This window comes from Myotis davidii, unplaced genomic scaffold, assembly GCF_000327345.1.
Source record: "Myotis davidii unplaced genomic scaffold, ASM32734v1 scaffold470, whole genome shotgun sequence".
NCBI lineage: Eukaryota > Metazoa > Chordata > Mammalia > Chiroptera > Vespertilionidae > Myotis > Myotis davidii.
In genome coordinates, this window is record NW_006282125.1 from 239,256 (window position 1) to 254,521 (window position 15,266).

A 15,266-nucleotide genomic window follows, 5' to 3' on the forward strand; every position below is an offset into this window, starting at 1 on the left:
TTCTGTTAAATTTTTTTTCTATTATAATTTTTCCTTCTTTTTGCTTTATTTTTTAAGCAAGTTTATTCTTTTTTTTTTTTAGTCCTCACCCAAGGACATCTTAGAAATAGGAAGGGAGAGAGAAACATATATGTGAGAGAGAAGCATTGATCAGTTACCTTCTGTACATGCTCCAACTGGGGATCAAATGTGCAACCCAGGTATGTGTCCTGACTGGGAATCAAACTGGTAACCTTCAGTGTACAAGGTGATGCTCACCCATCTGACACACTCTGGCCGGGCTCTTTTCCTTTCTTGATGTTTCTGTTGATCAGATATAAGAACAATTGGGGTGGTATATTATAGCTCTTATCTTTTTCTCATTTTTATATATTTTTTCTTTTAAATTCTACTTTCTGAGAGATTTTCTATTCATTTTACTTTCCGACTCAGAAGACAAATTTACTGTTATTTTCTGTTATTTTCTTTTTCAGGGAGACATAGTTTTAAGTGTTGTTTTTTTAAAAAAAAATAGCATCCTGTTCTTATTTTATTTAAGCTATTATAAATTATTGTACTCTCAGAGATTTGAGAAATCATGGCATTCATAAAACAAGACTCATAGGGTCTTTTTACAGTTCTTTTTTGATTCTCTGAATTTTCTCCTACTTCCACTCTTTTCATATTAGTTTATCTTCATGTTATAAGATCTTTGGTTCTCATTTGTATTTAAATATAAGACAACTGGTAGACATACTCTGAGCTCTGCATACATAGATGGAGCGGGTTGAAAGGGCAAGGGGCAGTACTAGTAAACAGGGCATTATGCTCTGAGATCCCTAAGTGCCAGAAGGGCCCAACTTTGACAGTAGTTTCCCAGCTTTCCCCAAATAGTCTATTCTGTTTCTTTAGGGTAGACCCCTTCGTTCTTCTCTTCCTGCATACACAGCTGACTGCCTTACGCTTTTGCACAGAGTTGGGGATGTGTTGAAAGGTGACTATTGTATGTATAGACGCTTGCTTTTTTCCTGAGTTTAGGCCTTGGCCTCTCTCCTGAAGTCCCAAGCTTCTGCTGAGCTCTGCAGGACAGACCAACTTCCTCTTTGGCCACAGCCACCTCTAGGTCTATATTCTCAGTTGTCTCATCCATCTGCTTCATCAGTCACTACTCTTTCATCTTCCACAAATATGTTGAAATTCCTTGTGCCCTGATGCCCCCTCTTGCTGTCTTGGTCAAAGAGGATTGATAACTTTTAAATTATTCCTTTAGCATTATTTAATATATTTTGGGGAGGGAAGACACAAATGTGCATGCTCAACTAACCGTCTTGAGCCAGAGGTTTCTCTCTTAATATCGTGACTCTCAAAGCCTCGCTCAATTATGTTTTTACTGCTACCTGCAATACACATCAATTAGAAATTAATCTTTTATATTTGCCTATTCTTTTAATTCCCATTTCCACTATTTAGTTCTCTCACTGCAGATCACCTAAGTTATTACAATACCTACCTGACTAGCCACTCTAGCTTGATGTATCATCTTCCATAAGACATAGATCATGTCAAATTCCTGCTCAAAACATTTTAATGCTCCCTAATGACTATAAAAACAAAAAAACAAAACCCCCTAAAATTTGCCTTACATGGAAATTTCTCAATAATATCTCCCATGAGCAATCCTATTTCTATGTCATTTGTCAGATTGCTTCTTCCTCCCAGAACAGTGATGGTGAACCTTTTGAGCTCAACGTGTCAGCATTTTGAAAAACCCTAACTTAACTCTGGTGCTGTGTCACATATAGAAATTTTTTGATATTAGCAACCATAGTAAAACAAAGACTTATGTTTTTGATATTTATTTTATATATTTAAATGCCATTTAACAAAGAAAAATCAACCCCCAAAATGAGTTCGCGTGTCACTTCTGACACGCGTGTCATAGGTTCACCATCACTGTCCTAGAATGTCCTTATTTCCCATTTCTGCAGCTGGAAGTCTTATTTTTTTTAATTTTCCCCTTTATTCACACCACAGCCAACCTCCTTAGATTACCCCTAAGATGCTACTCCTTCTGGAAGACTTCACTGATTGTTTTTCACTCCCTCCCCCGTGCCTCTTCCCCAAGCCCCCAAGTCTGGGCTCTCCAAACGCTGGCTGAACCTCTCTCAGAGCGTGTTACCGAAGGCCTGAGCTTCCTGAGGGCAGGGACCGGCCTCATTCACCTCAGCAGAGTGGCCGGCACAAGATAGGAATCCAGGAAGTATTTGTTCAAGCAAAATGACTGATTTGCTCTCCTCTCTGTGTAAGGCCTTTTCTAAGGGTGCAGTGCAGACCTCTGCCCATTGCATTTCCTGCTTGGCACAGGATAGCACTCGAGCATTATTTGGTAAATGGTTGGATGTTATTACCACTTTGTCTTTCACTAGGGAAACTTTAAAGCCCTGCAACCTATCAGCTTAGTATCAGCCAGATAAATCTAATAAACTAATTTATGCTGAAGTGCTAGTGGGAAAGGCTGAAATTCAGGCTCTCAAGAAGTGGTGAGCATTTAAACTGAGGCCGTTTAGAAATGCAGCCTTTATTATCTCAAAAGACCCCAGCAGTCAGCTATTAGCCTGGGTGGGGGGGCCGCCTCCCTAAGTAATGGAGCTGGAGAGACCAAAAATCAATGTGAGAGAGAGAGAGCCAGAGACAGCACCAACAGGGTGATGTTTAAGTAACTAGGCTGCAGCCCAGAAACAAGGAAAGGCGCTCACTGTCCAAACAGCTCCAAAGTGAATGACATGGAGGCATTCAGGATGGCAATGGGTCTAGGAAATAGAATAATCCCCGGGGGACCAAACAGAAAAGTAAACATGAATAAATACTGAGAATTATCCTGATCATTATATCTCTTTGACACAGAGTGTATCAATCATTAATTGTTTGGTTAATTAGGTCACTGGGTAAATGTTTGTGTCGTTTAGTAGACCAAATCCACTAGGTAAGAAACCAAGTGCCATTCCTTGTCCTGTGTACCCACACTCTCTGCCTTCGGCAAACCCTTTTTAATGGGATGTGCTAGAGGGGAAATAAAGCTAATGCACATGTGTTGGTATATTTATGCAGGTGCATGTGTGCATACGTGTGCACACTGGGTGTTGGATTAGAAACAGCACTAAAATGATCTTTGTTCCTATTGCACATCTTTCTCTGTGCAAGGCAGAAGCAGGTTGCACAATCTTCTCTCCCAAGATGCCTTGCAGTATTCTTGCAACAACCCAGGGCTTAAATCAAAGTTTGTGGCCACTCACAGTTTTAAGCTCAGCCTTTCAGGTAAAGAGCCAGAGAATTGGGCTCTGGGGAAAGTTTCTCCAGTGGGGTTCCAGGAGGGGAAGGAGACTTTCTCGTTTCGCCACTTTTCTCCGTTGGCTTTTCTAGGTATGATCCTGTCCTGGGGCCCGGGGGGCCTGGAGCCAGGAGAAGGGTTAGCAAATGTTTCCCCTCAGTGTTTCTGAGGGATTCCTGACAGAGCCCATCAGAGCTGCCTTTTATCAGTGCTGCACGCTTTAGTGCATCTGTCATGGCTCGCAGACATCGTGTTCCCCGCCGGATTAATCCTCCCTGCATTCATACTCAGGATGTGGGACATGGGGAGGGAGGAGTGGGAGGAGAGGGAGCAGGGATGGGGGTAGCGGCAGGAAATAAGGTGAGAGGAGAAAAAGAAACTTTGAAAGTACCAAACGACAGACCTAGGAAGAAAAAAATGCCAAATTTCCAAATTAAGGGGGAAATACAGTTTTGACAAATTAAAGCTAAAAATCTGAAAAGAGAACAAAGGACTAAAACATAGGGTAAACCCAAAGTCCCAGGATGTAAGAGACATTCAAGACTCAAGCTCTAGGCTAGTGCTGTGGGAGGAGGCTTACTGTTTTAGATTATAAAGCCGTGATCATTCACTGATACAGTCTTTCACTTGGGCCCACGCTTAGTGAGGGCCTGTCGTGTGTGGGCCCTACGCTGGCCCACACTAGGAGACGTGGTCAGGTACTCAGTCCTGATATTGAATGTATCAAAGCCTCAGTTTTACTTTCTGGCAAACTTGTACCCAAATCAAACCTATTACAAAAGCACTTAAGCATTTCCTCCACAGTAGGTATTTTTGAAAGAAACACGTTTCTAAAGTAGCACACGAACTCCAGCTCTACAGGTGCTGTTCAGGTTCATGCCACCGGAGCCTCCCGTCTAGGCTGGCTGACACTTCAGCCTCCGCCCGCACTGTGGTTCCGGGAGCCCAGTCTCTCCTGTGAGAAACTATAGCCACAGACACAGGAGGTCTGTCACGCTGAGTGAGCCATCTGGAGGACAGAGACTGGATCTAGTTCGTTTCTGTTTCCTCTCTGCTGGCTGAACCTGCTAGCTACTCAGTTAATTTTGTTGATTGTTTGAGAGGGATCCGGAAAGGCATCAGAGAATCCATCAGTATGAGCTGGGCCTTGAAGCCTTAGTGTACGGATGCATTCGGCGGCATATGGAAGGTCATCAGGAAGGAGGTTCAGTAAGTCTGTGGAGAGGACAAGAAAAATAAGGCAGAGGAGCCAGAGACAAAAAGTGCATGCTGAGCCCAAGGAACAGAGAGTTTGTTGAGTGTGGCTGGACTAGAGTCTCCCAACCTTCTGTGTTTATAAGAATTGCTGGAGGAACTAGTTTTGACATGCAGATTTCTGAGGTCTCTACACCCAGAATTTCTGACTCAGTAGCTCTGAGACCCTACAAGTCCAGCATTTTAAACAAACACTTATTTTCTTGCCAGTAGTCAGTCTACAAACCGCACTTTGAGAAGCACAGGCCCAGAGGTTTGGGGGTGGGCGGGGGTGGGAGTGGCCTGAATGTGGAGAGATGACACCTGGGCAGGGCAGAGTTTGGACTCTGTCCAGGAGGGGAGCCCTCCAGGCTTTCTAAGCAGGGGAGTGACAGCGCCAGATCTGCGATGGAAATCAACTGTTCTCACCGAGGCGCAGGGCATTTTCTCTTTGCTTCTGCTCCATTAGATATCATTGCTTCAAGGGCCTTGAACAAATAAGGTTCCATTAAAGCCTCCAGGTTTTGCAGGACCCAGAGTTCCACTTACCAGTGGAATGTGAAGTTCACAGGCCGCGTTCAGGCTTGCAAGGAGAGGATTAATTAGGTAAAAAGGCAGTTGCACACATAAGTGAGTGCCCACACCCCAGTCTGGCCTGGTGTTTTGGTGCACTCATTCAGGCACACAATGCTCTTTTCAGTTCTAAGCGCCACCTCTTGAAACAAGTTAAAAAGCAAGTTCCAAGCGAGATGCCCAAGTGCTGTGTTTTACATAGACTAATGATCAACAGCCTTGTGTTTTTACGGTCCTGGCAACCAGACTGGTCTCACACTGCTGAGCACACTGTAGAAAAGAATCTGCTGCGTCTAACATCTGACTACATAGCTAAGTGCTGAAAAATACATTTTAGGGTTTTATTTTAAAAAAAAAGATTGGTTTACTAAAATTATTTGTGTCTAAAAATGTGTGCCTTTTTTGCATTTAAAAAATGCCATATGTTTCATTGTATTGGGACAGTGAAATTTAATTTAACATTTGTAGTGTTTTGCCCTTTGAAACACACTTTCACATTGATCCTCAAAATAATCTCGTTTTTTACAGATGAAAAAACGAACTGTTAAGTTGAGTGATTCATTTAAAGCCACACAGCTGGAAACTGTGGCACCAGAAGCCAATCTCAGGTCTTCTGGTCACAAGGTCCCTGATTGTGCAGTTGCTGCAGGAACCCTGGCTATCGGTGGGAACTCAGCTAGTCAGGTATCACCCTCACACTTCAACACTGTGCTGCAGCTCAGCTTCCCAGCTAGTTGCCTCGACACTTTGTTCAGTTCAAACATCTTCGACTGAGAGAGAGGTGGATTGCCTATGAGAATTAAACTATAAAGTGAATTCTAATAGGCAAGGAGATACCCCAAGTCACTTTAGAAGTGGAATGGCTGCCGAACCTGTAAGACATCTGAATGCATCTAAGAAATTATATCGCAAGCAAAAAGAGGAGTTGGTCACTATCCCAGAGACAATGTAGCAAGACCCACTTGAGTTCTGCTTAGGGGAGGATGTGGCTCAGTGACTTGACCCATGTAGGCCTACCGGCATGGATGACTTCACCATGATCATAGTTGTCATTCAATATTTGGACCGCAAATTTAACCCCCTGGTGTTACTGCTCCCTAAGGCAACTCTGGGGTTTGACTTCCCTATTTAAGGTGTCTGTGAAGTCTCTGAGATATAGGCCACAAACTCTCCATGGCTCTCCTCATTTTGGCCCCTGGCCAAGCACTCATTTACTCTCCTAAGACATCCAGAGCAAGTCCTGGGGGTGATGCTCATAGCTCCAGAATAGGCCTTAGCATTGTGGAGACCCATACTAGCCCATGGCTGCTTGAGTGGAGTGGACCTCTGTTTTTTAAATGAGTGACTTAAAATGAGAAATGATGATTTTTCCTTTATAGTTAAAGCAATAACAAACATTTTCTACTTCCCTGCTCCGTTGAACCATTCTGAACTCTCTCCCATTCCCACAGTACATTCTGTTCTCTCTCAGAGAACTTCAAATATGCCGCTCTCCATTTTTTCTCTTGTCCCCACTACCCTTTCACTTGCATGGCCCTAACTTATTTTTTCAATTTTGTATTTTAAGTAACTTTACAGAAAATTTACAAAGATAATGCAATGAGTTTTTTTTAAAATATATACTTTTTATTGATTAAGATATTACGTATGTGTCCTTATCCCCACGTTACCCCCTATCTCCCTGCTCATGCCCTCACCCCCCTGTTGTCCGTGTTGATTGGTTAGGCCTATATGCTTGCATATAAGTCCTTTGGTTGATCTCTCCACCTACCCCCACCCTCCCCTACCATCCCTCCAAGGCCCAACCCTTCACCCAACTTCCTCTATTGTTATCATCTTTAACAACCTCAATAATCAAACTAAGAAACTGAGATCATTATAATACTATTGCCTAAACTGTGGACTTCATTTAGATATCATCAGTATTTCCACTAATGCTCTTTTCCTGTTGTAGGATCCAATCCAGGATCCTTGCACCCAGTTGTCAATCTGCAACAGTTCCTTAGTCTTTTCTTGACTTTGACACTTTTGAGGAGTACTGATTAGTTATTTTGTAGAATCTCCCTTAATTTTGATATGTCTGAAATTTCCTATTTTGAGGCCAGAATAACCGAAGAAATGATATGTTCTTTTCAGTATATCATATTGGGGGTACATGATATCAATATACATTGTTATTATTATTTAAATATATATTTTATTGATTTCAGAGAGGAAGGGAGAGAGAGACAGAAGCATCAATGATGAGAGAGAATCATTGATTGGTTGCCTCCTGCACTCCCCATATTGGGGATTGAGCATGCAACCTGGGCATGTACCCTGACTGGGAATGGAATCCATGGGATGACTGACGCTCAGTCCACTGAGCCACCACAGCCGGGCCCTTATTTTGATGTTAACATGAATGCTTGATTAAGATGGTATCTGTTGGGATTCTTCACAGTAAAGGTAGTTTTAACAATATATACTTTGTAATTAATAAATATCTTAGAGATGATATTTTGAGACTATGCAAGTATCTTGTTTCTCCTGAAATATTTACCCACTAATTTTAGAATCTATCATTTTTCAGTGACTATCGGCCTGAAAAATTATTTCTGTGGTGTTCTAATAAAGATTTTCTATTTCTAACTGCTTCTACACTTATTATTTGGAATTCTTCTCCAAGGAAGAGCTGCCCCTTCCACCCCATTCATTCATTCAATTATTTATTTATTTCAGTATGGATTCATGAATATTTATTTTGCTCTGTGTGTTATAATCTAATACAACTGCTGTTTATATTTTCTCTGAAATAACTTCAATTTTGGCTTCAGATTGACTCCTTTGTCCTTTCAGCACATCCCCATCATTTTTATTTTCCTGGAGCATGAAATGCTTCTGGCTCATCTTGTCTTTTTCCCACCCCAGACCCAGAATCAAACACTTTTCTAAGAAACCCTGAATTCTTATATTAGAGAGTGGAATACAGAAACCAAGACTTTGGTGCTGGGTGTGCTCCCCGCTACTGGGATGTCATTGCTTCTAGGCCAGATCAGCAGATAGAGCTAGGAAATCTATGGATGAATTACCAGGACCATACTAGGTACATACACCTATCTATATGCTTCTCCCTCTCCCTCTGCCCTTCTCCCCCTCTCCCTCTCCCTGCCCCTCTCCCTCTCCCTCTTCCTCTTTCTCTCCCTCTCCCTTTGAATTCATACTGATCCCTCCAACTCCAGTGCAGCACCATAGAGTACATTCTAGCCTTCCCCTTATTCACGACTTCCTTCTCTCACAGTGAGAAACCTGGCTTTCATTATCTACAATGTATTTAATTATTTGTTCAACCCCAGTATATATATACAAAGTAGTTTCAGACTTGCTAATCCATATCCCTGTGAGAAATAAATTTACTAACTAGAATACAGTATTTGTATACAGTTCTTTTCGCCATTAGACTTAGTATCCAGTCAAAGTACTGATTTCCAAAGTAACTTGAGTTAGTTCTCTTCTTCCCCACCACCCACGTTATAGTTATGTTATTCATTTGTAATATAGTTCGGTTCAGTTGTTACAGTTTGTGTTTCATTATTGGGTTCCCCCTCTTTCTGGTTGATTTTTAAAAAAATTTACATGCAGTAAAATTCTCTTTGTGGAGTATAGTTCTATGAGTTTTGACAACTGCATGTTATGTATTTTAAGTTGTTTATGTCCATAAAACTGAATTTTTTTTCTTGCTGTATATATTTAGGCATTTCCATTAATTTTTCAAAATGCTTCGTGATAACTTTGTGACTTGGTCATTCCTGAGGGAGATATGTATCACCATATCTATGTTTCGCATCAAAAGGCCCCAAGTTAAGGAGGCAAGTTACACAACCACTGTTTCAAATCTGTTCAAATCATTATTTTCATCACCCAAGCAACCCATGCCTGCATAATCAGATTGGCTGTGCTGTGAATCTACGTTGGCTGTTAAGACATCACAGCTGCCGGAGGAAGGATGTGGGGGGCCCGGTTGGGAGAGAAAGAAAGGCTGGCAGCTATCATTCTTCCCCTCTCCTTTCCTTTTTATTTTTTTCTTCCTTTTTTTTTTTCAACAAACAGCTACCCACTGCTTGCCTTACTCCATAAGCTGTGCAAGGCAGAGGATGGCAATGGTGGTTAAGCCCAAGACCTGGTTTCAAGGTCTCATCAGGTGAAGAAAGTTGACAAAACCCCCAATGTGAATGGCATGCCCTGTGGTTGATAAACACGACAGCCTGAAATAGTTCATTGTAAAACAGTGCAGTCAGTGCACTAATAAGGGTAATCACTGAGCGAGAGGGTCCTTGGCTAACAGGCATCTATCACACTCTGGGAAGGTGAGGTGGGCAAGGAGGGCCAGAGGAACTAACAATTGGGGTACGCTTCTCAAGAAAGCAGGAGTTTGGTGCAGAAGGCAGTCCAGGCACTCCAAGTGAAGGTACACATTCAAAGACCTCGAGATATGAATGGTCCTGGAACATTGCAAAGAGTTCTGTATGGTGAGGGAGGCAATAGGGTCTGAGGTGGGGAATGGTAGATCACACTGAGGAGATACTTCTGAAAGGTTTGGTGTGCTTTGCTAAGCAGTTTGACTTCATCCTAAAAGTAGGGGGAGGGAGGGATATGACATGACCAGATTTGCCATTTCTAAAGCTGTCTCCATCAGGAATGTGGGACATGGACCAGTGACGGAGTCAGACGGGAGGTAGGAAGATCGTTCAGGAGGCTTTTGCAATATTCCACATATGAAATGAACGAAGGTCTGGGTGAGGGCCATTGCAGAGGGGATTGAATGCCGGTAGTGAATTTCTGGGAGACTGTGCATGTGGCACTCTAGGAGTTAGTGACCGTCGAGTGAGAAGAGTGAAGAAAAAGGAGGCACCAAAGATGGTTCCCAAGTTCCTTTCTCAGACAGCTGGGGAGATCATGCTGTTGTTCACGAAGGCAGTTTGATTTAAGACTTTGTTTTCTTACATCAGACAGAGAGAAAGAAGCAGATTATTTTTCTGCCCAATAGGTGGGGCTTTGCTACTATTACTCATATTCACTGAGGAGGGGTCAAATGTAAGAAAGTGTCACTGCTCGGAACCACCACCCCTAGACCCCACCGGAGAAGCCAGGAGGGGACTCCAGTCCCAAGGGGAGCGAAGGTTACAGCTTCAGGTGTTGGAGTTTGATGTGTCCAGGCAGCACCTTGGGCAAGCAGCCAGGGCAGTTCCACAGAGACTGGCACTCAGAAGGGCCTGTCGCTTGGCTTTAAGCTCTGTGGTCACCATTGTGAAATTCTAGCTTTGAATTTCTGTTTCGTAAGTGAAGTTTAACAGGACAGGCACAGGAGGCTTGGAGTCTCAGCACACATGTGGTCCTACTTCCCACCACCTCCCTGGGATAGCTTCTCAGTTGCCCACTCCTTTGATCCCTAGTGCCCAGGCTTCCCCCAGCCTTCTCCCTGCCCCCCCTTACCCTCCACATGACTTCTGCCCCTGGTGGGAGCCTGGGAATAGTGTGTATATGGGAGGGTCAGGGTAGGGCATGTACCCCACTGCACCTCAGGAAAGGGCAAGGTAGTGGCTGTCCCACCCCAGGCTGGCAGTGCTATCAGTAGACATATGGGCCAGGGCCTCTAGCTCATTCCCTAGTGCGCCTTGGTGGGAAGGTTATAACTTCTGGGGAGTCACCTACCTACTGTGGATATGAGAAAGGGAGATTGACTTCCCCTCTCCTGACTGGGGCCTGCATTTTCATTTTTCACTGGACTCTAAAAATTTTATAGTCTATCCTGGGTGTGTTGGCCAATGGCATGGAAAGGTAGATGGAATTGTTCCAACTTATCATGTGTCCTCCAGGAAACTGGGTCTTTCTATTCCTGTCTGAGGAGGAGCAGACATTCTCCAGTATGGTCTTAGTGGGTGCAAAGCAGAGACCAGCCAGTGGTGAATCCTGTTGCCACCGCTTTTGGCGAAAGACTCAGCCATTTCTTTATGGGACCCACTGGGCATGGTCTTGGCTAACTGTGGTCAATCAGGGGCTGGCGGCACAGATGCAATAGCCTACAGATCATTGTTAATACATACAGCTACTTACAATTCAGTGTGCCAGTAAAACTAGCAAAATCTGAATAAGGTTGCTGATTTTATCAGTCAATTGATTAAGATATTGTACTATAATTAGGCTGGATATTGTGCTAATTAGGGGGAAACTGGGTGAAGGGTATACGAGATCTCTCTCGTTTCTTACAACTCATGTGAATCTATAGTTATTTCCAAATTAAAAGTGGAAAAATATAACTAAAAAATCAGTGATATGCTATCACTTCAAAATACCATTAGCATCTAAATTAAAAATACTGTATAATACCCATTTAATTTTGTATCTAAAACAAACCAGTCTCCCTTGCTTTAGCCAGGGGCCTGGTATTAAAACTGATCCCACCCATGTGCAGTACCAGTTATTGCCATCTTTCAACATTCCAGACCACGTGGGCCCATTAGGTTTCCACTGCTGTGACAGAGATACCTGATCTTATAGATTCTTCATTCATTCATCCATTTGACATATGTGTATATTGGGCACCCACAAGTGTCAGGCGTTGTGCTAAGCACTGGGTGTACAAATGAAACAGGGGTCGCCCTCGTGCTTGAGGATATTTCAGTCAAGAGCAGAAGTCAGATCGACCCACAATTACGATTGCAGTGCTCATAATAGATGCTACAGTAAAGGTAAGAAGAGGGCTCCATGGGAGAACAACTGGAGGGGAGAAGGGAGGTTCACACAAGTGTCCCTAGAAGGGAGGTTGTTAGAGGGAAGTCTTAAAAAGTAAGTGGGAGATAGGTAAGTGCAAAAGAGAAGACAGTGCTTATAGGAGGACAGAAATCGGGCCGATGAGAAGCATGAAATCATGTGGTGCTTTGAGGAAGGGAGAGGAGGTGGCTGGAGCATAAGATACAAGGCAGGCAGGGGCCACCGAGGAGCCAGGCTAGAGAAGTAGGTTGGGCCAAAGTAGAGAGTGCTTGTCCCCTCTATCAAAGATGCTGGACCTGGCCAGTGTGGCCCAGTGGTTGAGCGTCAGCCCATGAACCAGGAGGTCATGGTTTGATTCCAGATCAGGGCACATGTCCTGGTTGAAGGCTTGATCCCCAGTGGGAGGCATGCAGGAGGCAGCCGCTCAAATATGCTCTCTCATCATTGATATTTCTATCTCCCTCCCTCTCTCTGAAATCAATAAAAAAAACATGTGTGTGTGTGTTTTAAAGGTGCCGGGAGCTACGAAAGAACTTCAGGTAAGGCAGTGACATGACTGATCCCATCTTCATCTCTTCTGGGTAAAAAAAGACAAGGTTTATGGGTTTGATTTGATTTTCATTTCTGCTTTTAGGTATGAGCATATCAGTGGGTTGTATAATTCATTTTCTTAGTCCTTCCTTATTCCTGGCAGAGGTAAGATGCTTCTCAACTTGGGCCCACCAAGTCTCAAGCGAATCCATTTCCTGGTTGATGAATCCAACCAGTAGAAGGCAAACAAGATGAAACTGGTTTCTGAATGAGTGGAAGAGGCAGTAGGGAGGCTCCCACTTCTCCTCCAGCCCCAGCATCTTTGTCTTCCTCTCAACTCCCCTCCCTTCTTCATGGCCTTCCCTGAGGTAAGAACCCAAAGAAGTCAGGTGGAGAAGGGTTAGGGTGGGGCACAGTCATTTTCTGTTGCCGTGACCAAAAGTCCCAGTAAACCCCCAGTACCTCTTTAAGGAAAAAGAAAATAATATCTTAGGAGCAAAACAAACCAGCATGCTGCCTGTCTCTGAGCTTGCAAGGGCAGCTTTGGCATTTGACTCTGCCCTGCCCAGTCCCTGTAACATTGATCCCCCTCCATGGAAGTATCCCATCACCAAAACCCTTACAGGATGTGTGAGAAACGCTTTCCCTCTTAAATGGCTGGCTGAACAAATTTAACGGAAGCTGTTACCCACTGAGTTTGGTATCAAAGCTCTGAGGTTCAGTTCTCTTTGAGTTTTTGCTTTCATCTGGAGTCTCTTGCCCCCTGCCCTCCATCAACCACACAATATCAAACAGCTGGAGTCTGGGCAGCTCCAGAATCTAAGTTTCTCAGCCTAACACGTGAAGGGGGTTGGGGGGACAGATGTAGGTTGTTGAGGAAGGTAGGGGTTTCATGTGGGATTAGATGGGGCCTGTGCTTGCTTCTGATATAACAGAATAATGGAGTCTCTTAAAATTCAGTGTCAACAGACAGATTCTACTTAAAGAGTGTGCAAAAATCAAGCATGCACCATGGGCCACAGAAATGGTCTTATATTACCCTATTTTCCATTTCTCTTTGTTAGCTTCACCTGTGACTCAAACTTTTACTGAATAACTACCATGGAGTGTATTTGGTAATAACGACCAAAGATTATATTAAACTAGAGGCCCGGTGCACAGATTCGTGCACCAGTGGGGTCACTCAGCCTGGCCTACACCCTCTCACAATCCAGGAACCCTCAGGGGATGTCAGACTGCTGGTTTTGGCCTGATCCCCGCAGCAGTCTGACATCCCCTAAGGGATGTAGCAGTGCATGAAGTGGCTGGGAAGGAACCGGAGTCCAGGCCAGGCTCTGCACTGCTCCCACTCATCCTGGGCCTCTGCACCTGCTGCTGCCACTGCCCTGTTAGCGTTGCCACAGAGGCAGGAGAAGCTTGCACTGCTGCAGCTGCACTCACCAGCCGTCAGCCAGGCATTTGGCGCTCATTGGTCAGCTGAGCAGCACTCCCACAGTGGGAACGCACTGACCACCAGGGGGCATCTCCTGCATTGAGCATCTTCCCGCCACCCCCCATGATCAGTGCATGTCATAGTGACCAGTCGTTCCACGCTCATTCTGCCATTAGGTCAATTTGCATATTAAGCTTTTATTATATAGGACTAGAGGCCCGGTGCATGAAATTCGTGCACGGGGGTGTGGGGGTGTCCTTCAGCCTGGCCTGCACCCTTTTCAATCTGGGACCCCTTGGGGGATGTTCGACTGCCTGTGGGATCGGGCCTAAACTGGCAGTCAGACATCCCTCTCACAATCCAGGACTGCTGGTTCCTAATCACTCCCCTGCCTGCTGCCAACCTGATGGAAGCCTAACTGCTCCTCTGCCAGCCTGATCACCCCCAAATGCCCTCCCCTGCTGGCCTGGTTGCCCCCAACTGCCCTCCTCTACTGGCCTGGTCACCCCAACTGCCCTCTCCTGCCAACCTGGTCTCCCCCAACTGCCCTCCCTTGCCAGCCATCTTGTGGTGGCCATCTTGTGGCAGCCATCTTGTGACGATGTGAGGGTGGCCATCTTGTGATGACGTTATGTATGACGCCACCTAGGCTTTTATTATATAGGATATACACAGGGTGGGGCAACAGTAGGTTTACAGTAGTTTGTATGTGAGTACTCACTACTCTAAACCTACTTTTGCTCCACTCTGTATACACAATGAACATGACATGAGAACTGACTAATCATAACAAGCACTGGCCACAAACAACTGGCTTAGTTTTGTACCAGATGACCCAGTATGAGAGAAAGACTTCATACATGTTATTTCTAATGTTCACAGAAGAAATGGATTCAGAGTATTCAAGCTCACACAGCTTGCTCAAGCCTGGATCCAAACCCAGATTTGTCTTGATTCCACAATCTTGCTTTTTCATGTCATCCTCTCTTAGGGTACCCTTGTTTGTAGGGAGCTCCAAGGAATCCAGAGACTGATCTCTTAAAAACAGTAGAACACATGGCCAGCAGGAAAGCCTGAGTTGGCAGCACTGGGCTAGAGAAGTCAGTCCCAGCCAGCTTAATTTGTATGGGGAGTAGATGGCATTGTACCAGGCTCACCTGTAATTCTGCCTGAACCATGCAATTTAGGCTTTAATTACATGCTGTCTTGCATTGTTTACTAATTGTTGCAGAGGTCAATCATATACTTTCATTTATCTTTCTTCTTTCAGTCATCAAATATTTTGGAGCAACTACGCACATTCTTTCTCCAGCAGCCCTTGTGATGCCTAAGCACGAAGAGGGAGGCCAACTCAGATAACTAAAGAAAAAAATGAGGGCTATCCTTTCAAATCATAAATTAATGAATTAATTTTTGCACTTATTTTTAAAATGCATGGCA